Raw genomic sequence first — 25,636 nt, forward strand, 5'->3', positions numbered from 1 at the left:
AGAAAAACCTGGGACATCCCAAGAAAATCATGTTGTGCAACTGTTAAAAGCTAATGACGATCTACAGTCAAGCATCTGCAAAAAGTGTAACAGCAATTAGAGCCACCGCTCTTTCTGTTCCCCTGAGCATCAGAAAACACATCAGATACGCAGCAACAGTTATGTAATAGGAAGCAATAATTTCCGGCAATTTCCACATCAGCATATTATATAATGAACACATTGATGTGGAACTGACCAACGACCAAGCCACAGAAGGATGTAACTTTGGCAAGTAGATTTATAATTCTTTAAAAAAAAAAAGGAAGCGGAAGAAAGAAAAAAGGTGTTAGCGCCAGTACCATGCTTTTTCAACTAGAAATCTTCCAGGCACTCTGCAAACATTGTGCAACGTAGTTCTACAAAGCTTCAAGGACACTGAATGGGTACAAGTGTCCCTATTTCATATCTGTGTAAAGTAAGGGGAGGATGGGAAGTTGTAAGGTACTGGAATGAGACTGCAGGAATTTGGATTCCTGTGTCAGTCCACCAGAAATACCCAATATGACATTAGGAAAGCTACTTTAGGCCAAAATTCAAAGGCATTTAAAAAAATTTGGATACCCAGCCAGATCTTCAAATGCTCCATAGTTGGACTTTATTGATTTTAAGGGAAGTTAGTGCAAAATCTTTTCAGAAATCTTTGGGGAAAAAGTATCTCTGGCACCTCCTGAATCTGGCACTGGTGATTAGCCCCGGAGACTATATGAATGCTTCTTGTTATACGTATATCAACCTGAGGTCTCACTAAGTTTATGCTTAGATCTCTCTTTGTAAACTAGAGTTGCTAATACTGTCTGCTTATTCACTTGTCTGTCTAGGAGCTAAGCTGTTTGGACGGTCAATAACCTATATGTTTATTCCATGCCTAAAACAAACTCACAAAGGCCTAACAATGCTATATATACTTACTAATAATGTAATAACAAGAGGCAACATTAAAAAGGCAAGTCCTTTTTAATCTTTAAAGGGGCAAACTCAACTCAGCTTATGCTTATTCTCCAGCTCAGGTCATCACAGCTTTCCCAAGGTGAAAGAAGGCCTGATTCAAACAAGGGCTAAGGCTCATATATGTCCCTTATCTCTCCAGGATAGGAAGGTTTCCCAGGACAGAGCATAGGAAGCCCCAATCTTTGTAACCTCAATCTTACATAAAGTACAGTTTACTGTGATTGATAAACACATGCAAGAGTCCTGGTCCTTCTTCTAGGAAAATCAGTGGAAGCTTAGCCACTAATTTCAGTAGAAACCACCTGTGGCCAAAGTAAAATATCATTAGCCCTGTGGTTTTTTTTCCAGCAGTGATGTCTACAGCAAGGGTATGATCAACAGAAATGTCAGAATATTAGTATTTATTCTGAAATGACAGCATTGGGTTTGACAAGTGACAGACTGAATGCAACAAGTCTTTGATTCTGGCATGCAGTTTCTTTCCAGAGTCCCGAAGGTTATGCAGACTAGGAGACAACTATTTTTATATTCAGTTTGCAGCGTCAGGACTCCAGGGAAATTGTTTTGTTTTACTTTGAAGTCTTTGGAACATTAAATTTTACAGACATAGATTCACATCTGCTTCCACACTTCTAAGACATTTACAGGTGATCTGACCTCTTTTCAGCCTCATTAGACTTACCAAATAATTGCAAGCAAACAATCAGACCCCTCTGAAGGAGAAAAGTGTCCAGACTGTGCTAGTAGGATGCATTCTTAATTGGCACATCCATGCACCACTGAGTATTGCTTGGGCTCATTGCCACTATGTGATTTAACGCAGCAGGCTGTACTTCCCCCCGTGTCTGATAGTAACGTGACAAGGGATTTTAAAATGTATGCGTCTGGGAAACATAATAAAGTAAAAATACTGGGGAGAAAGCAAGGGAACGGCTGTATATTTATAGTAGGTTTTGTATAAGCAGAGCCAAATCACAGTTCTACCAAAGTTTGCAGTTGGGGAGAACATGGTGCAAAGGGGAATTAGGATAAAAGTACATGGCTAAGCAGTAACAGAACCTGTGGATGCTTAGACCCACTGAAAATCATAGAATCATAGAAAGGTTTGGGTTGGAAGGGATATTTAAGGGTCATCTACTCCAACGCCCCTGCCACGGGCAGGGACATCTTTCACTAGATCAGAAGCCTCAAAGTCCCATCCAACCTGACCTTGAATACTTCCAGGGAAATCAAGCCTAAGCATCTCAAATAGAGAACTTGGAGGAATACAAAAACTGAGACTCTTTAAAGGCAAACACAGACAGTTTGTTTCTTGGGACTTGACATAGCCACAAGGATTTACACAAAGAGATGAAATCTGGGGCTCTGTAAGTGTCCCCAGTTTAAACCAGTAAAGTTTCTACACTCATATTTCACTCCCATGCCATGCACAGCTCAGGAGGTGATAGCAAAGGCAGCACTGTGCCAGTTCTTGATTTATTCTGATCTCCAAAGCATCCATCACATCCCTGGAAGAAACAAGAAGGAGCCTGCAGGAGAGGAGACACCCCAGTGGTCAGGAAGCACTGGGTGAAAGGAAGTCTTGGCAGTGTCTCTCCTCTCACTGTGACTCATGGCCATATTGACCAAGGGAAGAATCTGCTCAAGATATTTCGGCTCTCCAAACTTTTTCCTTCTCCTGGGGAGAATTTTCCATCAGCTCATTAAGCAGGCTCTGGTGGCAGTGCCTGAACAAAATGGTTAGTGTGCCATAGTACTAAATTATCTTTCTGCAGGCATAGGGGTTGATTTATAAAGGGTCTTTACAGTGGGATCACACTTTAAAAGTGGTCCAAAGGGAAAAGACCAGAATGTACTTTGTGGGAATTGAAGGTACAGGGAATACCCTGGGAAAGTCTGGTTACACTCATGTGCTACGTTAATCCTAAGTGTTTTGAGGTCTCTCTAAAAAATGAAGAAAGCTCAGCTATTTAAGGATCAAACACGCCTTTAAGTTTTCCCCCATGTAGCTTATGAAGACTGTTGATTACCCACAAAACTGGTGCAACAAAACCACACCAGTGGTCATTTAATTCCTGCCCCCAGACGCACCACAGTGGTCGAAGGAGGAGTTCAGTTTCCACAGTCAAGTCACATCAAGGTCTCTCTGCTGAAAACACAAGTGATGCTGCTAATCTAGCTCCACAGGACTGGTGTACCCTAGGATGAAAACATGTGTGATCACCGAAAAGTGGGCAAACCCCACCATCTCATTCCACTTTCCATTTCTACTTTCCAAGGGAAAATTCAACCACTGCCTGGAAGGGGGTAGTGCAGGCTGGAAATGAGAGATATCCATCCAATTCTAACCCCTTGTGTCAGCTTGCTCAGGCATCACCTATGAGATGGCAAGGTCATCTCTGCGCTCATGGACACCAGCATCAACTAGGAGCGGTGCTACAGGAGGACCAGCAGTCCAGTGTTGCAAGAGAGAACAGAAACTGGAGCAATTTGGGGTCATTGTAACAAGGCTATGGAATGCCCTGGAGTGTACATCCCCACATATCTCAAAATTTCCTTCAGCTCTCATCGGCGTAAAGAAGGTTAACAGTAAAACTCTGGGCACATCGAGTTTCAACAACTTCTAGCCTGGAGCAATAAGAGGAAAGAAAGGGCTTTCTCTGTTTCACATGAATGGGGAGTTGTGGAACATTTAATCCGGTGCAAGATCTTGTGTCCCATCTTGGACAGCAGCCAGAAGCTGGACTCTGAGAAGAAGGCAGGAGAACCAAGCTGGTTCATCGATGTTGACCAACATGCCGCCTGCAGACCATACAGTCCTTTGCTTTCTAATGGCAACTGCATTGCAAATCAAAACCTGTCCTGTGTGCCTAGAGCAGCGTGACTCATTCTTGAGTCTACTCCACCTTTTTTACTGATACTATTTCTAATTCTTCAGGGGATTTGGACTAGAGTTAATCATGTATTTTATTTTCTCTTTTTCAAAGAAAAAGATCCAAATACCACTGAAGTTAAAAGGATTTTTCAGCCCTTGATGGAATCTGGACAGCAAGCAACAGAAAAAGGCTTTATTTCAGGGGACACTCAGCAGACACTCACTGACAGTGATCAATGGGTCCCGAAGCAGAGAAAAGGGAAGATTGAGAACACTGATCTCATTTGGCATGCAGACGGCATCTCCGGTTCCCCACATGTCCAGCTCAGTGGCAGAGAGATGAGTAAAGGTCGCCCTGGTGACCCCAGTCTGGGTAATGTCCCCATATGGTGCACTGACACACAGACCTGTACAATGAGCTGTCAGAGGAGAAAAGACTGGACACTTCTTCACATTCAAATTGCACTGTCAAAAGCTTCAGACAGAAACATGTATTTTCAGTCTTAAATCACACTGCTCAGCACAGACTGAAAAAAGTTTGGTGCTTGGAAGGCTTTTCAGGATCTTCTTTTAGTAAAACAACAAGGAACTCTGCACCAACTCCCCCATGAAAAAAAAAATCATAGCTGATACAGTAAGATTAATTGGATGAAATTATGCAGAAGCATAGCATCATTTATAAAGATTACTCTTAATAACAACAGAATTACTTCAAGAATGAGATCCTTAATAGGGGTTGCTGAAATCATCCTGGAGAAGTCAATAACAATACAAATATCAATTTTTCAGTCACGTAGCGTAGTCAACAAAACACCGCAGACACTAAAAGCTCTCTCCTTGGCCTCTGGAGAAGGCTGCAATGAATCCCTCAGTGGAAGCCATTCATGATCTTTCTATCTGGTAGGCCAGGCCTGAGAGAGACCCCAGAGGTTTTTCAGCCTGTGTGCAGCCAGTCTGAGCACCAGAGAGTGAGGCTTTGTGCTCCAGACTTTGTATTCCCCACCCAGTCCCTTACACCACAGACAGGACAAATCCCACGGAGCTCAGCCTTGGCAAACTGGACCTGGCCTTGGCCCCATCACTACGCTCTTCCTCCAGCCCCCATGTCATTTCCACCACCAGATATCCCATTACCTGAGTATCTTTGATACCTGTGAAACAACTCTGCAAAAGGGGAGTTGGGCACGTGCCTAAGTGCCCTCTGTCTTGGCTCCTTTCAAAACATTTTTACTGTTACTAGTCACTGCCACTGAAAGCGGTGGCTGAGCTCAGGTGCTGGGGGAAGAATTGCACTGAGAGCCACACAGATGCTTGACACAGACGACCTGCACATCTCCTTGGCTAGACGTGGGGAGGCCTACATAGCCCTCTGATAGCATTGTCCCTTTTTCTGACACTCCAGGCACAGAGACAGTCCTTGCTGCATCACCTCACAACATGCTCTGCGGTGGGTCACACTCCTGTTCATAGGATCTCCTGTCCTAGAAGGTATATGCATGGTGGACAGGGCTTTGGGATTTCACAGTGAGACAGTGCTGGCAGGGAGAGAAGCAAAGGGGGATTCAGGGTACTTGGACAACCCGGACTCCTCCCTCTGGATATACCAAAAGGACCACGAAAAACCCTCTGGGTGAGCAGGATCTGAAGATATACCTAGTGCCCATTTCTTCTGGGGAACCTAGACCCATCTTGAAGTCCTGCCTGGCAGACACGGGCATGGCAGAAGCAGTGTCTCCACCTCCCACAGGCTGGAGCAGAGCTGTAGTCCTGGTGGCACCACCCAGGACATTTCTGCTGAGGGAGAGGAACTGATAGTATATTGCACCCGGGAAGGGCTAAGGATGAGCAGCAGCTACCAGCCTCCCATACACAGGTACCTAAAACATCCTCTAAAATGTGACTAACCTCTGTCAAACCCAACTGCTGGCACACAAGGGAGAACAGGGTCCCTTCTATGCTTTTCTAAACCACTGGCAAAGGCTGTCTGTAAACTGGCCCACAGCACCCTCCTTGGAAGAGCACGCTGGAGCCGCTTGCCCTACATGTTCACTCTTCATTATGATTAACTCCTCCGTCACAGAGAGGGACACAAGCATCCATCTCCGCTCGGCCAACTGGAATCACTGGCCAGCACACCCCGTGCTTTATCACCAGCACTTACGTGGGAGAGGACAACAGCAGGTGCCATTTGTGTCAGCGTCGCTGCATGAGCCGACTGATTAATTAAAGCCACGCGGCCCCCAGGCTGCCGGGAGGGCAAGGAGGAGCAGGAGGGATCATTTGTTAGCTCTCCCTTAGCACTCGCTGTCTCCTTCAAAGGCCCTTTGAGTAGAAGCACACAAATCCCACGGTACCTTTGGGCCATGGAGATGGGAAGGGTGATGTCCCCAGGGAATGGACCGTGGGGGTGACTGTTGGTGGAGGTCCATACCCCAGGAGGGGGCATGAGGGCTCCACAGACTCACCCCAACTCCTGCAATGTTGTTTTTAAATATGCTGCTTTAAAAGAAGTGACAAAAAGGAAAAATAATCCCAGCAAACACTGAGATAATTAAACAATTGCCCCACATCCTGCAAACCAGGAATCTCTATTATTCATGGACCAGAGCTGATGGGTGCAATACCATTTCTTTTTGTTCTCACATTACAATTGCATCCATCCAGTTTCACCAGCCCTCACATGACCCTCAGTTCAACCAGTTCCAGTAAGCCTGGACAGATACTGATGTGAGACCAACACCAGACCCTGTCATGCAAGTCCCCAGGCTGTTATAGAAGAGCTGTAATGACAGACCCCAAAGTGCTTCTTGCCCGTTTTCAGCTAGGCTTGGTTTTGTAACTGCATGTTCCTCAGTGACATGATATGCCACATAAGGGTTGCCCAGGGGAAAGAAGTCATTCGGGTATGAGGCAGGTCTGACTCACAGGGGATGAGGTTACACATTGCACTGGAGCAGCCTTTTGGAATCGCCATCCATCCCTGGCACAGAGGTGCTGACCTTCTTCCTACAGCGCCGTCACTGCACATTCACCCACAGCTAGGCAGTTTTCCTCACTGCTCTGGGATGAAAAACTCTTCCTGATCCTGATCACTGGCCAAAACCCTTTCCCATACTTGGAGACTGGGAAGTAGAAGATGCATTTCACCGTGGAGAGACATCAGCCAGGACCCTGCTACTTTTCAGTTCTTGCTTACATCTTGCTGGAGCAAAGGGCGCTGGTTTCTCTATTATGTGCAATCAAAATAAAGAGAATTCCTGAACTTCTAGCACCCTAGAGGTATTGCCTGTTTCTCAGACTTAAAATAGCCAGTTGGCACAGTTTAAAGGTGGCTTGCACTCAGATTTTTAGCCTGCCAAGTAACGTTATTTCAGCAAACAGCACGGCAGTGCTCACTCCTTAGCAGTTGTGCACACCCCCTGCCCTAGTCTTACATCACACAAAGCTAGAAGGAGCCTAAAGGGAAAGATTTAAGGTGATTTTGCTGGAGACTGAATGTGGATTTCTCATCAGATTGTCCAAGAGGAAAATACAGTTTTTCATGTTATCAAATACACTTGCTGGCCCCTGATCAGTTTTCTAGGGCATTGCAACCAAGAGCACAGGGAAGAGTTAGGAAAGGAGTGGCCGAGTGGGTAAATTCCCTCTGCTCTCCAGCAGCAGTGCCAGGGACACCATGGTCAGTGTCAAGGTGAAAAGCCAACATCTGAGCTCACTGAAGAGCATTTATCTGGGTGCATTCCCCTGTACCTGCATCTCTCAACCCTATGGGTTTAAAGGATAAGATGGCTCCCAGCTTGGTCACCTGCAGGGAAAAGGGTAGGATGGGGTTAATGCACCAAAGCTGCCCCATCAGTCAGGAGAGCCAGCAGAGCTCACCCCTAAACCAGGATGGGCATTAGCGATGCTCCCTGAAGTCTTGTGCAGCCTCATGTGCCAGATGTGACACACTGATCATTAGCCCCTGCTCAATTAGGATGCCCATCATTTCTAGGAGCAAATACCAGGGAGTTCACCCCACAGCATCACGTCCCACCCATTGACTCTTTGTCCAACTGAGGAGACTGGGGTCAAACAGCCACAGAGGCTGAGGCATTGCAGGTGCAGGCCAGGGGAGACCTCATAACCTGCATCTAAAACCAAAAGCTTAACATCTGCATATACGGTTGGGCACTATAATCAAAGCTGGGGAAAAAGATAGTTTAGCGACCGTCAAAACAGAGCAGCAGGAGAGGTGATTTGCTGCAAATCCTCCACTGTCCCCTCTTGTCCCTGAGCAGCAGGCAGGTCCATGTGCACCTGGGAGGAGGCAAAGACCTCCGGGCCACTCCGTGCAGTACATGGGCCAACAGAGGGGCCAACAGCAGCAAAAGTACAGATGGGATATGGATAATCCGGACAGGGCAGTGGGCTTTCCAGTCAAACGTAAGGTTAAACACACACAAATGCAGAGTGCTCTCCTCTCCCCTCCTGTCACCTCCCTCCAGTCTAGAGGACAGATCCTGACCAATGTCTTCTTCTCGGCCTCAACAGTGGGGTGAACACTCTTGCTCTTCCCACTGCCTTGCAAAGCTCGGGCCATCGTCTGCACACCCGCCACCTCCCCGGGAGCTGACGAAACCAGCCCCGACTGCTCCTTCCCATCCCGCAGCCTTTGCTGCCATCTACAGCCCCACGGCTCCCCGGGGGGGATGGGATGAGGCTGGGGACCGGCGTGGGGTGCACACCCCACGGGAACCCACCCCAGGGCCATGGCGATTGCTGGTCTCCGCCTGTCCCCCCCCGCAGAGCTCCCCACAGCCGGCTGAATAATGCATGGGCAGTAATTTAGTTCAGGCAATTCGCCCTTTTTTGTCTGCAGGTTTAATCATTGGGAGATAAATCGCCCGCATCCCTAGCTTCCCGGACGAGGAATCGTTAGGGGCCAGACCTGCAATTTATTATATTTTGGCAGAGAGAAGGTTTAACCACTCTGGGGTGGGGCGAAGAATGAAGGAGCTCTCACAAAGACCATGAATTAATGCTGCTAATACTCACCCCTAATCCCATGCGTTTGTAGGCGGAATGATTGCTGTTATTTGAGGAACAAGGAGAAACTGAGGCAGTGGGAACTTGAATGAGACCCTGCATAGTCAAGACCAGGCACCCCCCGTAATAATCCAAATTACTTAATGTTGCAAATGAGTGCATTCCCACATCATCCTCCCTTCCCTCGGTACCCAGCAGCATCTTGTCACAGCACCACCCCAATATAAAAACAACAAGAAACATGAACTCCTACAGAAAGGACTTTCGCAGTAGGTTTCCATGTGTCCCAGGGTGACAGCAAATATCACCTTACCTGGATACAAAAGGGCAGGAGTCTCTTTTGAGGACTCCCCAGGATTAAACTGGAGGCTGGACTTCAGCTCTGCAGTAACAGCACCCATGCAGAGATAAGCCTGGTGCTGATGTACTGGGAGATATGTGCTCCCATCTGTCTTGATATGCACAGGCATAAATGGCAAACTTAGAAAATTAACCTTAATGTAAGGTTAATTTTTACATAGTAAGTGATATTCCTTTTAAAATCAAATGCATGCACTTTAATAGTACACACTATAAAAGTATCAGGATGAGATTAGCAAAGCTACTGGTATGTTCAGACAGTAAAAAAGAAGTCAGACAAATTTCTCTTTTCAGTGAAAGCCATCCCATCTTCTTTAAACATTTTTCCTTTCCTCTTTCCTTTCTTCCCCTCCTCTCCTTTCCCCTTTCCTTTCTCCTTTCCCCTTTCCTTTCTCCTTCCCTTTCCCCATTTTTCCCCTTTCCTCTTCCCTTCCCTTTTTCTGGATGAGCATTGCCTATCTGGGCATCAAGACAAATCGGGGGTGAAAAGAAACTGTATCTCTATGCCCTGAGATTCCCAGCACACCCTACAGCATTTGAACACAGCTCAAGACTGGCACACTTCATTTCAACCACTTGATTACATTGTAGGACTGCACCAACCTGGCAAAAAAGAAGAAAAAAACCACAGTTAGTCACAGAGCCAGGAAATCTCATCACATGAAAGTCCTTGCCCACTCAAAGGGGCTTTAGATCCCAACCTCATAAACAGTCTTTTCAGCAATTGCACCATGTGAGAATTTTGGAGAACTTGTCATGAAAGCACTGCAAAGATGCCAGGGAAATGTATTTAGCAAGCAGATTAAACAAGGCAGACAGCTGGGGAAACCATATCCACAAGGTACATGCAACCATAGCTAACCCGAAGTGATGCTGAAGAAATGTAAAACCAGGCAGGCGAGTGTATGTTAGAGAGGGAGGGGTTTACATGTCACTGATACCTACAGCATGAAATGAACCCAACCTGCCCCGCTCTCCTTGTCCCAAACCTCCACAGTCATCAGAGCTTTACCATGTTAACAGAAGTGTCCATAGCTTTTGTTTATTTCTGACCCATTTCTAGAAATAAGGTGAGAGCTATGTACCATCATGCAGTACTGAGTTAAGGCAAAGGCCAATAATCCAAAGGAAAACGAAGCCAGGATGAGAAAAAAAGGATACCTCTGAGGGACAAAACTCAGCAAAGCATGTAGTTCTTGGACTACACAGAAAAAAACACCACAATTTAGGCCAGCAGTGCACTTGGGGACATCTGAGTTTGTGCACAGGCACAGGCCCCAGCAGAGAGCAAATGGACGCAGCCAGCCAACGTTCTCTCTTCGCAAAACACTACCTCATGTTTTATGTTACTGACGGTGACTTTGCTGGAGGATACCTCACATTTGCATGTTCCTACCTGATTGCCTAGACTCTCTCCCAACACGACTGTGTCTCTGCTGGGTCATGGTAACCATCCACTGCTGTCACAGCTGACCACACTGGGATATTGCTTTTACAAAGACTTTTGCTTAAAAAACTGCAGAAGGCAGTAATAGCAGGGGAGCCACAGCCTCCTCTGGGAAAATCTGCCCATGAGCTCATTGGTCCCCCAGGAATCTCTTCTAGAGCAGCTTTTTATGATAGAAACAAACATTTTCATTTCCCACCTAAATTTTTTCTTGGACTATTTGCAGCACTTGTTCCTACTCCATACTGGTCCCTGAATTAAAACGTTCTCTTGCCTTACTCCTCCCAACCTGTGTCTACACTTCCAGAAAATGCTTTCTATAGGCCTTCACTTCGGAAAAGGGCCTTTTTCACCAGCATGAAGCTGAACAGTCTCCACTACACTAGATCTCCAGCCAAGATTGCAAAAGACTCGTGCAACCATCGGATCTTGGGAGATATCCACCACTGGCAGCCAAACCCAAGTGAGAACAATTTGGATCTGAGCTCAGCCCTTGTCCTGATTTGGCCTAAGCTGGGCTCCGGATCCAGGCACTTGCTCATGTCTGTCTTTCCTCCACTGAGAAACAAGAGAGGAGGGGAATTTCTTGCCAGGTCCTCCCAGGCTCTCTTGATGGCAATGAAGAAGGCACTTGTCCCCATCTCATCCAACAAACTCCATCTTCTTCATGTTGATCTCTCAGGTGCCAGCAGGAGTTTCTCACTTTTGCAAAGGAGGAGCTTCTAGTTTCTTAGTGATATGGAGAGAGGGCAAGTGGGTATTTTCTGTGGATGCCATTGCAAAGTGAGTGTGTCTCAAAGGACACACTGTACTCCAAGTGCTGGCTGTGTGAATTAACTCCAGTGCCCTTCACCACGCCTGCCTCAGAGCCTGACCACCACCAAGACAAACCACCGCACCATACCCCTGAGCATTATTACCACTGAGGTGGACTGAGGAGACCCACATGAGCCAAACAAGGCTGAGGCATGGCCAAGGAAGCTGGAGAGTTCAAGCTAAAGGAAAACACATAGTATACTTAGTCCTGAGTTACTTCATGGCAGCATAGAGTTAAAAATAAGGAACACCAGCATTTAGAGAGAACAAAACAGCCTTCAAAAGAGAGTCCATGCAACTGTAGCTGCTTCACTGGTGGAAGATGACCTGTGATCTGGGATTTGGTCTGTGAATCCCCGAGTCCCTGAATCCAAGGGTCTAAACCTTGAACCTTCTCTGGAGACAGCCTGGTAATACGACTGCTGTCAAATGCCTGGGTACACCACCTTACAGTTAGGTGTCTGCATACCAGTGTTAGATCCAGAATCAAAAACCTTATGCATGTCCCCCCTCAAGCTCAGAGAGACAAAACCAACAGCAAAACATGAACACAGAACTGTAGCTACACCCAGCACACCACCGATCTCGAGGTACAAACCAGGCTTGCCACAAGGCCAAGGCAAAAACACTCTAGCCTGCTCCCCCGGCAATCCTACTAGATTCAGAGCACATGAAAGCCTGTTAGTCCAAACCAATTGCTCCAGCGGCCACAGCCTCTCCTCCCCGGGACACACAAGGAATCCCTTGCAGCACCAGGTCATGCAAGTGCAGGTCTCTCTTCATGTCCTACAAAGGGACGAACCTATGCTCACACCTCTCCTTTGCAAAACCCCAAAATGGTTCTCCGTGAGCTAACCCTTGTTCCTCGTGTCCCAGTCACAAGAGATCAACATTCAGCGTTACTGTTTTGTGACAGCATGAGTGAGCTCAATAAATCCACTGCAGGCTTCTCTTCACAATGTGCCCAGGAAGACTCCTCCCAAGGCCTTAATCCACTATTTCAGAGTATTACTAGCAACAAGTAGTCTTGAGATTCTCTTCATATAAGCCCTGTTTACACTGAACAGCCAGTCTGCATGGGGCCAGCAGCAGATGTGATGGATCACTCCATTCAGAGTTTGTCTTCAGCACACTTTTTTGTTTTTAAGAGTATAACAGTCATTAACAACACAAGGTGGATGACCCTGTTGGCTTGGAAAGATTACAAAATTGCATGTAGCTACCACTTTGCTACGGAAATATCTTCTGCTGATACCAGGGGCCCAGAAAGGCAATTCTTAGGACAGAGAAGTTATGCTAAGTTCAGATCAAGGTCAGATCTAGGTGCTAAGAGAACAGGGGAGCACCAAAAGGATGTGGCTTTGGGCTGAAGCCGGCAGTCAACACCCACTTTTATTAGAGATATACTTGTTCTTGTCCCAAATCTATCATTTCTACGGTTTACAGGGGGGGATTTGCACATGCACATAGCAAAAGTCCAGCGTCAGGAGTGCTTCTCCAAGGGAAGTTAACAGCAGCCATGAATAGACATGTAGGTCCTATGTTTGATTGCTCCTAGGTAGTTGGGAAGATAAAATACACATAAAAAAGCTATCCCATCTCCTGTTTTCCTATGAAGTCATGAATAGTGACTTGCCAGAGTCTACAAATTCAGGAGCCAAGATGGGGGTTTGGGAAGGAGCCTGCAATAAGCAGTTTCACTCCCATATCCCTTCCAGTTACCTGTTGAAGTAGAGGTGGCTTTCATGTCTGTTTCAGAGATGAAAAGTCTGATGCAGAGGTGAATGGGCTGATTTTACACCAAGACAGAGGCCGTCAGTTCTCAGTTCCTCTGTCTTTTAAACCACTAACCCAAAACAAGAAGAAAAAGGTGAAATCCTTCAGTTGTTCTGAATATTAAAGACTTGGTCTTTTTTGGTATAGCATGTTTGGGCATCATATCAGCATCATTCCGGAACCAAGAAATAGTCCATATCTGGACCCTGAGTGAAGACTTCCCAGAGACTCAGAAATGCATGCTATAAAATCTAAGTATATTCTTAACACATGCACCAATTCTGAATGATTGTAACGCCCAGTAGTCCTGCCTTCTGCCCAAAATCAGTATGCATGGTTAGCAACCTTACATCCATACAGGCAAATGGACCCTGGTCAGGGCAGAGGCTTGCACACTGAACCATGACTGCCCTCACCATGGAAGTGCTGCTGGGCTCCCTTACATGGTTTGACTTGTGCCAACTATCTTCCTACCAGGTGACATCTGGGCACAGCTCAGGGAACAGTATTTTCTCAGGACTCTTTGGATATGCCCTCTCTGCTCGGCAGAAGACAAGAAGAAAGAGTTTATTTATGACATTTGGGACTTGGCTTTGCTTATTAGTCCAGAAGCACTCACTCTATCCTGATCTGGCTTAATTAGAGCCCAGGTAGCACCTGGTATTTATCTCACTGCCGGCCTGTGCACTCTCACTCTCTTCCAATGACTACTTTACACAGACACTGCCTACATCCAATGGTAAGAGCACAAACCCAGGTGTGTTTTTTTTTAAAAAAACACCAGGAAAGAATTTGGAATAGTGTGCAATAGCAACACCCTACAGCACCCACGCATCCGACTGAAAAAATGAATAATTGCTGAGTATGTATTTTATGAATGCCAGTTCTGGGACTGTCAAGTTTTCCTGAGTATGTTCACAATGACCACAAAGATTCTTTCGTTCTGGACACTCATGTTCTTCAGAGTGTCATTTAAGCTATAGATGATCAGTCAGGTGTCAGGCCATATGAATTACCTCCAGCTTCCACTCATTAAAGTGAAATAAAGACTTCAGAGTCAGTGAAGAAGACAAGAAGAGGACTCATTGGCCCATTTAACCGTATGCATATTGGCATTTGACACTTGACTCCTCTGTATAGCAGATGCAAAGATAAAAGAGGAAAGATTTAGGAATACCAGAATATCTTTTTGTTGCATACAATGAAAACCTTCTGCCTAAAAAACCTAGATTTCTTAGATCACCAATTAGCATTATCATAATTTTTGCTCAAGTAATCATTTCTCTTTACTGGAGCAACAAAATAAGCATATTTTGAGCTAAAGGGGAAAAAATATCTCTCTTTTATGCTTACTCTCTACCAGCTTAACTATAAAGTGGCAGAATTAAGACTTCAAGTCTTGGATTATCAACAATGCCTGGTATTTATGGAACCATTCAATGTCTTTAATTCAGTAGTAAGGCTGTGTGTAAAATACTGTGATAAATCCTTTGCTGATGTAAATTTTCATCACTTCATTAATTCCATGTTAAAAAAGGATTGCCTGATTTTTGCTAAGAAGAATGACTGGCCATACACTTAGCTGCTGGAAAGCTGGTAGGTCAATTGTAGGAAATTTGTCATGCCAGATAAGAAGATTGGTGAAGTTAGGAAGGCAGAGAAAAGCTTTCTGCACCTGTAGTAACACTTCACTCTGATCTGTAATTTAATTAATTTATAATAGCAGAGAATCTATTTCTTTATATCCTCTGGGAATCAGAGAAAAAAAATATCATTTATTTCAAGCATCAGATCTGAGACTTAAAGAAATAAAAAGACAATATTTTAAAGTGCAAGGAAAAAATCTAGCAGGCAAGAAAATGTTTACAGTAATTTTACTCATATTTTCCAACTCACACCAGGGCAAATCAAAGCATGTGGTGCTTTGGCTCTGTAGAAACATTCTCTCCCAAATATAAGAGCAAAGGTTCCTATTGGAAAAGCTATTTGGGCCATAGCCACATCCACTTCAGCATCGTGGAGTCCTTCTGCACAGGAGCCCCACAGCTGCAGGTGGCAGGGCCAAATATCTCAGCCAAATATTTTAGCTTAGGTACAGGCTTTTGAAGTCGTCCCATGTCTTGCTGAGGATGTCAGGTCAGAACTGCAGCTTATGTGCACTTGCCTATATAAAACAGAAGAAAACCAAGGAAATCTCATTACTGCTGTAGCATCTAGAAATCTTCATCATAAACCAGAAAAGCATTGGGCAAGTTTCCATTACATGGAAAGATAGCAAAAAATTATAAAAAAAAAGAACTCAACTTTCTTTGGAAGAACTTACAGGTATTAGATTTTTGATTTCCACAGAGAAAAAGGACTTTTAAATTCCAAAACAGATAGGTTTTCTGTAGAGGTTGTTACTCCTGGACCAGTCAAATCAGTGGGAATTGCTTTTATTTACAGGACCAGGGTGATGCTTTCAAAGAGCTGTACGATGTCAGGGACAGGAAGGGACAGGTCAGTGTCACCTGGAAAATAGTAAGTTCTACAGAATATTCTGGAAATGAAAATTCCTTTTGCATGTACAATGCAGGTGTATTTTCAACTATTAACATTCAGTAAGGCAGTGCAAGTCAACAACAATGACCATTACGCTGCTGCTCTCACACATAGTCCTGCCCTGGTTTTACCCCTGAAAAACATCCAACAAGCTACATCAAAACCAGAGATCAGAGAGCAGTGTTGTTAGTAAATGGCAAAGAGGCTGATGAGGTACTGAGCATTAAATAATTCTTCTTAACAAACCAGCAGATAGCTTATAAGGTCTAAAGCTGTAGGCACCATTCAGTATGAAGAGTTTTCTTTCCTCTTTGCAGAGTAGGAGGCAAATTCAACGTCATGCAGTCACGAAGCCTAATCTCTGCTTTGACCCCATTGTAAATGATTGCATTGGAAACCAATGGCAGGAGGATATTTATCTCCAAGACTATGATTATTATCATAGGCTAGTTAAGAATATGCTATTTCTTTCCCACGTCTGTTACAGATGTCTATGGCAAATGTTTAGCTCTTGCCAGGAAGCTCTTGCTTGCAGCTTGAGAAGTTTAATTTCCAGCTTCTGCTGGTCTCAGTGACGTGAGGTGCTACACACCCCACACTCCTTCCAGATCTTCATGCAGAGATTTGCAGCCCAACAGCACCTGGCTCAGACCTCCGGCAGCCCACAGACCAAACAACCCCACCCAGCCATCTTTGAATCAAGCCTGTCATTTCTGGGTTTGCGCAAACACGTGTGCATGTACAAGCGGAGAAATGCTGCGGAGGTTAGCATCTCCCTTTGCACGCGCTCAACCACCAAAAAGGACTGACACAAGTTTGCGTCACTGGAGGAAATAAGCAGTGGCTTGGACCACAACAAATGCTTGCAATCTGGCATTCCATTGGAGATCTTGTGACTTGTGTCGTCCCCACAAGACAAGACCCCCCTCTTTGTATTCGTCTGCCCCGCGCTGTAACAGGGGCCTGAGGCCCCGTTCAAAGGTTTGACATCAGCAACACAAGTGCAAAAGAAAAGCAAGAGCTGGCTGCTCTCCAAGGATTCATCTTGCTGATGTCTCAGCTGTGCCAGTTGGAGTTAGTTATCGAGGAAGAGCCGCAGGAACTACCACGAGTGCTGAAGGAACTGGGAACGTCATGTATGGCGTAAACAGGAACTGCAGAGTACTGGCAGGACCTGCTTGATCTGTGCGGTGTGGGAGAAGACACGGTGCAGTTTGCTTCAGTACAGTCTTCCTCTCCCTCAGCCCAGAAGGCAATGCTTGGAGACTGCTAATGCAGATAGTGCAAGGGTAAAAAGGGAGGCATTTCTAAAATACCAGATGGAATTGCCGACTTCTGGCAAAATGGGCAGGTTTCTTTCCACCTATTTCCTCTCTGACCTAGACCAGCTCTTCCTGCCTTAGTCTGGTTCCATGGGCAAGGCCAGCACTCCAGGTTTGGGGCTCTCCTCAACCTCCACACCTGCTACAGCTGCGATAACTAACGTGAAATCACACTAAGGAAGAGGAGATCCTGTGAACTACAGGCTCAGTCACAAAGCTATTTTTGGATCTCAGACCCACGTTAACCCCATCCCCATTCTTGGTGGGCTGCAGATTTCACTGTGATGGGACAACTCCGTGCCTGACATCTAGAGCTACTGAGAGTTCTGTCCAAGTCTTTTTTAAAGGGGCAACTGATGTAAGCAGGACAATATATTGTGTCCTCCCCTAAGACACATTCATGTGTCTTTGCTGGAAATGCTTCCAGCACAGATAAGCAGTTTTTTAATTTCCTCATGTCCTACTCACTGCAGCATTAACACAATCCAAGTAACCAACCATCCCAAAGGGGCAGGCAAGACACAGCTCTCTGACAGCTTTTGCAGCCTTCCTTCGTTCCCCCAAACACGTACCCTGCAGATCATGACAGTGCTCGTGTGCACAGAGCATCACTGGGAATCACAAGATGACATGAAACGGGAACACGCTGACCTTCTGGATGCTTTAAACTCTGGTCAGCAGCAGAGAGAAAACATATAAGTCAAAAATATGATCTTCTTGGGAGACCTAAGATGAAAAAGAGTAAAATGCACCATTTAAGTCCGACAGTTGTTACCAAACCCACACATCTCTCCTTACCTCCCTGCCACTGATTTATGAATCAGATGCCTCATCCTCGGGACAGACACACACATGTTTCACATTGACACAGGTTTTCTTTCCCACACATCTCTGTTGTGTAAGGTGACCGTTTGAACTCATTAATTCACCATACAAAGCAAGTATGTTCCCTTAGCTGGTGTCCTACAGAGCTCAAGTTAAGGGCAGGAGAGTGAAAAAGACTCCTGGTTTGGGGGAAGGACAGGAGGAGGGAAGAAAGCATGTGAAAAGGCTATACTTTAACCCGGTACGACTTGCCTTCTCTTCATCCACAGCATATGGTGTACATATGATTTGAACGCAGCAAAATAGCTCATTACTTCATGCAAACCAAGCTTAGCATGTCTGTAACTCTGGTAGGTCCCCAAGTAAACCCGAGCTTGGAGATGCAACCACTGCAGCTTTTCCTTACCAAAGACACCTGGAGGGCTTCCAGCTCTCACACAACATTTCGCTGTGTTGCAAACCCTCAAACAGTTGAAATAGAGGTGGCTCCGATCAACCAGGTGAGAAAGGCTGAAGTAAAGCAGATTTCCCTTGGCCTCACCCTCTACCTGACCTCATTTGAGGGCATCTCCTCTCCCCATCATCTGTCCAACCTCAGGCGGTCCCACATGTGGGACACTGGCAGCTTGCGAGAAGCAAATGAGGCTGCTTTGCTCTTCCCTTTAACAGCACACTTTTTGGCATGGAAGAGGTGAGAACTTCTCACTGAGGTGAGGTGCGCAGGGTCCTGGCATCTGAGCCGCTGTTGCTCCCTGCTCCATACCCATGTGTCCAAGCCCCATCTGTGCTCCATCATCACGGTGCCTGGGCCCACATAAAGCACTTCTACTCATACAAGAGGCTAAAGGACACTCACAGCTCATGCATAACGTTCTCCATTCCTTCTCCCCAGAGAAATCAGTGGAAAACTGGCAAATTTGCACCAACTTCAGACTTACCCTTGGATATCACTAATATTAGAGGTTGGGAATGAGTCTGTTTGTAGCAAGCAAAGAAATTGAGGGGAAGAAGCAGAAAAAAATAATTGGTAGGTGGAGGTCTTTAAGGAAATAAATACATGGTTAAAAGTAATTCCATGGTCAAGAAATAAATTTTTCCAGGAACTTCAGAGGAGACGATAAGTACGTGATAAACCAGAGAAAGAGAAAAAAAAAGTTGAAAAAAAAAGTTAAATACATATATGTATATGCACTTCTTTGTTAAAACCCCTAATGCAAGAAGGGTGTCCCTGTCTCCCAGTGCACTTTGGGGTTCTCTGTAATATTTCACAAAACAACATCTGGCACCCCAAACTGTGATGGAGATGAATTACGTTCTTTAAGGTGCTCAGTACTCTTGACTCCCACTGACAGCCCTCTGCAACTGCCTGAAAAGCAGGCCCATAATTAGTAGCCATATGCCGTGGATGGAAAAAATCTACTCCAACTATTACTAGAATGCAGTAACATTATTTCCAAGGGATTTTGATATGCATCCAGAGCGAGAGAGACCTGACTCATTTCTCGTATTTTGCTTTTGGCAGGAAGAAGTGGGGAAAAGGGGTTAGACTGAAACTGCCAAGTAGCAAAAGAAAATTATAAACCTGCCATGCAGAAGTTGAACACAGCAGGTCACTCACTATGGGGCATGTGGGGAAACCATTTGGGTCCCTTCCTCACAACTTCACAATGCCAAAAACCTCAGTTGATGTAAATCATTGTTCCCCCTTTGACTTCAGTAGCGTCGTGCCAGTTTGCAGCAGCTGAGGATGTGACACAACAGCTTTCAGTCCCTGTGAATGTCGACAAAGTTATGCAAAAATTCAATAAAATGAATTTGAAAATTAACTGATTTTGAACTATGTCCTATTTTGGGAATTTATTTTAAAACTCTATATAAGCATTTGAGGTCTGACATCCTGCTGGGATAATGCCGTTGATGGCACTGGTATTTACATGAGCCTATAAAATAGGCTTTTTAGTCTTTTCTTGTCCTGACCTTGCGCTTAAGGTATTACAAGGGTGGGTGATAAACAAGCAAATAAATTCTTACGGCCAACAAGCAAGAGATCATCACTGCCACACTGCTTCTGAGCTTGAGTATTATCTCAGGCAATCAAAACTTTAAAGGGGAAAAAAGTCAGCTGCAGCAAAACCACCGGCTGTGAAAGCGGCGTGTGTCCTTGCATCCATATGGCTGCAACATGCTGAGAGGGGAAATGCCTGTAGCCACTGACACCAGCCCACAAGGGGCCAATTCTCCTGGCACAGCACTGAATTAGCAGGAAAGAAATGTGTCCTGCACAGTTCGGTACTGTTACCTTCATAAACGGAAAATCCTTGCCTGGAGAGACGAGTTAATCCTGGAGGACTCGTGTGGGAGACCCCCATTAGCCCACGCGGGCTGGGGGAGCTACCGTCCCCGTCCTCACAGTTCCCATGGCCACTCCTTCTAAAGCTGAGATGCTCTTGCTGCGATGCTCCTAGAGATGCTCTTTCTTCGCTGAGGCAGACACCCTTATAAACAAGATGTTGAACCCAGCAAACCTAGCTGAACCTTGCCATTAAATCATGCTCAGAAATTTAGCGACAATGACTTTATGCCATTTCTTTAACCACCTGCAAGTGAACACACTCTCCCAAATACCCACATTTTTGAATCCTTCCACTGGAAGCAAAGCTAACAGTAAATATAGCAAATGTCCTGGGACAGTGACAGGCTAGGACACAGGCACGGGCCAAACAACACAAATCGTCCTTCTCCTACTGTCCCACCAGTCTGGACTGCTTCCTGCGGCCTCACAGCGCCAGGGGAATTCCTGTTTTAGCGACGAAGTTAACTGGAGGTCTGGAGAGGTTTAGTGCAATAGGCAAGATAACATTTAAAAGTCCAAGAGAAATAAAACCTGGGAGTCCTGCCTTCCCACTGTCAACGTAAAAGGCATTTCTGTTGTAAAGACTCTTCATTTGTACTTCTTCAGTGTCCTCATGTGCCTGCAAAGCAATCCTAAGAAACCAGTAAAAAACAATGCACAACATTCATCATCAGCTGTGTTTTTGTGTGTTAGGGACATCAATGGTCTTTCCCTAACCTAGGAAAGGGTGGTAAGCCCTGACTTTCTGTCTATGCATCCTATGCAACCTGAAGCAAACGTACGTGTGTGTGTGTGTGTGTGTGTATAAATACACACACACACACACGCTTCTATATATATACACTCACTACTTATGCAGAAGGAAACGTCTAATACTTTGTCTTACCAAGCATCCCCAGTGCCTTTTATTACAACACTGCAAGTTTCCTAATGCTTTACATCCTCACATCCTAAAGGGAACTATTAAAGAGCCGACGTGTGAGCCAGCATCCATTTGTGGATGAAGAACGCTAACGGCCGGCACTGCCGCGGCAGGGGGGCAGCAGGTCCTGAACGACCTCCGGACAGCCAGGAGGTAGCTCAAAACACTGCTGCAGGGTTGTTAATCCCATCTCAGCCTGCAGTAAACGCTCCCTGTGCCATTTTGCAATGCTGCAAACACTCTCCCTCCTTAAAGCAGCAATTCCTTCTCCTCTCTGTTTTCTTGTACTGCATTTAATATCAGTGCCAAGGCTCCTCCAAAATCTCTCAGACACAGCCACAATACTTGCCAGATGTCTGGGGGAGCCACTGAATTAATACAATTAATACACAGAAAAAGTCCTGTCTTTTTAAAATAATATTTAACTTCCTCAGAAATTCTTCCCCCCGACAAGGAACGACTGTCAGCTACATGATAACTCAGCTGGACAAAACCTATACAGCTGGCACAAAACTGCTGGGCACGTGAGTTTTCTGTGCAGAACCACAACACCAAGGGGCAGCAAGATGCAGGACCCGGTGGTCCGAGGCAGCTGCTCGATCCGTGGGTTTTCATTTCGCAGTTATGTACGATCGCCTCAGCTCCGGAATCTGAATCCTCAGCCAGCAGAAGCTTATTTAACTCATGGCAAGATCCTGGCAGGCAGTCTGACATTTTCAGAAGATAACCGCAGTTAATAGCACAGATCTACTTAATCATTTCAGTCAGGACAGAATGACCCAGTGTCATCTTCTGATCTGATTTATGAAATGATGGCATCAAATACGATAAAGTAACGGGCTGCTACAGCATCGATGACATGATATTCCGGCAGTGTTTGAACAAGGTTGTGGAGAGAGGCAGAAGGAGAGCTTGTGAAGTTGCAGAGACAGTGGGTCACATCTTCCTCAAGAACCCCAGCCTGGCATGTTAGCATCCCAAGAAACAACACTTGGAACACATTTTTTCCCACAAGGCAAAATTTGGGCTTGGAAACTTGCATCACCCTCTAAGGGAGAGCCTGGAGGCAAAAATAAATAAGTAGAAGGAGAGATGCAGTCATTATTTCCTTCCTTTTAATGCTCCTTAGCTACTGTCCCCTCTCTCCAGAGAGGCCACCACCCCCATTGGGCTCAGCACACCATCGCCCCACTGACAGTTAATAAACAGGGTTGGCTCCTTACTGCGGTGCCTCCATGGTCACCTTCAGGCCTGCTCCTTCAAAGAAGTGACCTCAGTTCTTCCATAGGCTCTGAGATCCTTTTCCCAGGTGACGCGCAAGTCCAATCCCCAAATATCTGCTAGACCAGTGGTTTGCAGCCTGTAAGGTATGGACCAACCAGTGATGGGCTGCGAGGAACTGGAAATGGGTCCATGAAATGCTTCAAGGAAAAACAAACTAACCAAAAAAGGGCGTTTCATGTATCAACAGGTATTTGACATTATCTGTGGAGATCACTGGTGACTGGTCAGTTGGCAGACAAAGCTCATGATTAATTTTTTGTCATCATTGTTTCTCATATAAAAAGTTTGCAATTACAGCTTTGCACAAGAGTACAGTTATGGTGATTTCACTGACCTCTCAGCAGTCAGAAACTGGTGCAAAACAAGCTGGTCTGCAGATTTTTCTCAAAAAAACTCTTACGGTCCAATCACCTAACATCACCGGTAACACCGACTTCAGGCTACCCAGTCCCTGCTGCTTCCAAAGCAGAAAAAAGAAAATGGAAAATGTCAGGATATATTTGCACCAGAGTTTTGTGACCTCTTTAGTCTTGCAGATACCTCACAGCTCAAGCATCCGTGCCATGAGTATATACTATACACCTGTGCTGGTTCAAGTGTGGCCCTTCAGAAAAAGGCAGCAATAAAAACAGGATTGATCTGACAACTTGAATTATCTCAGAAATAAACATGGCCACCTAGGCTCTCCCTGTAGTGACAGGGAGAGAGAGATACCTTCAGAAAGACATTAATCTTGTCTGTCTAATGATGTTAGGACAGGATGAATCAAGCTGGAGACACACCCGTCTCTTTTCACTCTATCAAGAGAGCTTAGATGGGACTCCTGCTTCAGTATGGTTCAAGGTAGGTCTGACTAGCCCAAGACAAAAAGACTTGCCAGAAATAAAGGTGCTTGGAGGAACCCCTTACCCTCTAGACCCTTTTATCTTCATCTCTTTAACAACTAATTCCTTCCAGCGTATACTGCAGGGTGCCAACGCATGGATCTCTGCCTGTGCAAGAGCACGAGGAGTACAGGGCGTGCTCTTGCCTCGGCCAGCCCGCCTCCTCCTGTCACGCTGCCCACCGACGCCGGGCTCACCTGCCCACCGGCGCCAGGGGAAAAAGTCCCAGTACTTTCAAGAGATGCTGCATCAGCCCTTTTGTCTGCAACAGCCAAGCAGCGAGACACAAGGACTAGGAATGCATCCCATCCTTCCAGCATACCATTTTGCAGAGCATTCCCTCACACGCGGCTTTAAAAAACAAAAACAAAAACCCATGATAATTCTTACTGGATTTTTCTGACAGAATCAATGTATTATTTCTAACTACACTCATGAATTCAAAGACCACAATCACCAGGAGATTATCTAAATCAAGTTCTGAATAATGAGGGTCATGTCATGTCAACAACCAACTATTAGTGAAACGAAAGACGGAGGGAAAAAATGGTTTTCATCTCAGTCAAAATAATGCCCTAAAAATGGGAATGACCTTTTTGTGTTCTTGTTGCTGAATCTTCAGGTTTTCTATCATGGAAAACCACGTGATAAGGTCCCTACACAAGATGACAGGCATTTCCAGGCAAACCATACAGACTGCAGTATCATTAATTTAATCTTCCACTACTCAACTCTTCTCCTGACTGAAAAATCAATGCTAATAAGGAGCTTTGGGAAAAGACTGTGTTGATGCCTCATCTTGCACGGACTAATTTTAACCTGCTATCAGATGACTAAGTGGCTTTAAAGAACCTATAAACCCAACAAAGAGATTTTTAAATGTCTCTTTCCCAAACAGTGCTCTCTGCTGATGAAGACATCTAAATGCATGAGGACGGCTTTATGTGCTACCTCAGCCTCTCTGTCAGGAACAGCGGGGACGGGGGCCAAAGTCTCGTACTGCAACTGCATCAGCCCCTACGCCCGCGTGCAGGAAAGCACCAGGCAATGCATCTGACAAAGAGCAATTTCAAGCAGGCAGAGACACTAATAGGATCTGAATCAGCTGTAGCTGAAGGAAAAGAGTGTGGTGCTATTTGCTCCTTCGGATAAATTGCCTGCTAGAGCAATAACCGAAGCCTGAAGAACAAGTGTGATTTTAAGCAATAGTTAGGATGGGATAAAGAACAACACCCTGAATAGTCTCGGCTTCACTCGTGAGCATCCTCTCCAGTGCTGGCCTGAGGTGTCTGCCTTTACCTTCAAGGTCTTTGGGGAGGCAGCCCAGGAGGTCACAAGGGATCCAGGAGATCATTCCTCACCTCCGGGAGCTGTGAGATTCGACTTTGCTGAGTCACGCAGCTTTTTCCCACTTTTTGGCAAACTTCCCATCAAAATTTGGCCACATTGCCCTACTTTAAATCATGCCACTATGCTTATTGCACCTGGGGACCACTAAGTCATGCCCAGAAGTCAACATGATATTTTCTGTTTTGAAAAACTTCATTTTATGACTAGTCAGTTCTTAGTTCGTCTCTTCCATTCCATGTTGCTGAACAGAACCAGTGGTTCCATTCCATGTAACTACTAATCATGTTGGTCTGACTAGAGCAGCAACTCTCCTATTTCTTATTTCTTTCTACAGCTTCTAGCATTATGAGGGCTTGATTTTTAAATCAAATGTCCTGAGGTACCTTGATTTGTACTTAAATACAAATAAGCACTCCAATATTGTTAGTAGATTTTTAGAAAGATGCTTTGCTTTCTGAATATCCACCCATTAACACAGGAAAGCACCTATGAATTTTTCTAGCAAATGCAAGGCCTCCTCAATAGTGAACGGACTATTTACTGAATATTCACTGAACTTTCAAAGTCAGATTCAATTTGTTTTCCCTTCTATTCAGCATCTTTGACCATGGAGAGAGATGGGAAAGGATGGATCCAAGACTAAATTATTCACTCAGACTGAGAAGAAGCTGTCTCCCTCTTGCAAGAGAGTCCCTCAACTGCCAATTTCACAATTCCCTCCTGAACACAATAATACATTTATAATAATGCTTGCTATTAATACAAATGAGGGGGGAAAAAAAGCCAGGCTGTGGAATGCAGCAGAGTATTTATCCCAGCTAAACATCACTGTCTTATCACTGTGATAGGAGAGAGAAGGAAAC

At 45.3% G+C, this 25,636-nt stretch overlaps 1 long non-coding RNA gene across 21 annotated transcripts in view; it reads right to left on the bottom strand.

Moving 5' to 3' along the window:
• The window catches only part of LOC142406409 (uncharacterized), a 69,322-nt gene that overhangs the window by 41,419 nt on the left and 2,267 nt on the right, over window positions 1–25,636 (bottom strand). The window contains exons 3-12 of one of the 21 annotated variants that reach the window (XR_012774577.1): window positions 24,375–24,476; window positions 22,874–22,993; window positions 20,280–22,315; window positions 19,599–19,751; window positions 17,728–17,825; window positions 15,616–15,802; window positions 15,189–15,456; window positions 13,239–13,362; window positions 9,207–9,856; window positions 4,026–8,936 (exon numbers count right to left, since the gene is read on the bottom strand). This is a non-coding gene — a long non-coding RNA (uncharacterized LOC142406409). The other 20 variants (XR_012774580.1, XR_012774574.1, XR_012774575.1 and 17 more) reach the window with 20 other exon arrangements.

Source organism: Mycteria americana, chromosome 2 (assembly GCF_035582795.1).
Source record: "Mycteria americana isolate JAX WOST 10 ecotype Jacksonville Zoo and Gardens chromosome 2, USCA_MyAme_1.0, whole genome shotgun sequence".
Taxonomy (NCBI): domain Eukaryota; kingdom Metazoa; phylum Chordata; class Aves; order Ciconiiformes; family Ciconiidae; genus Mycteria; species Mycteria americana.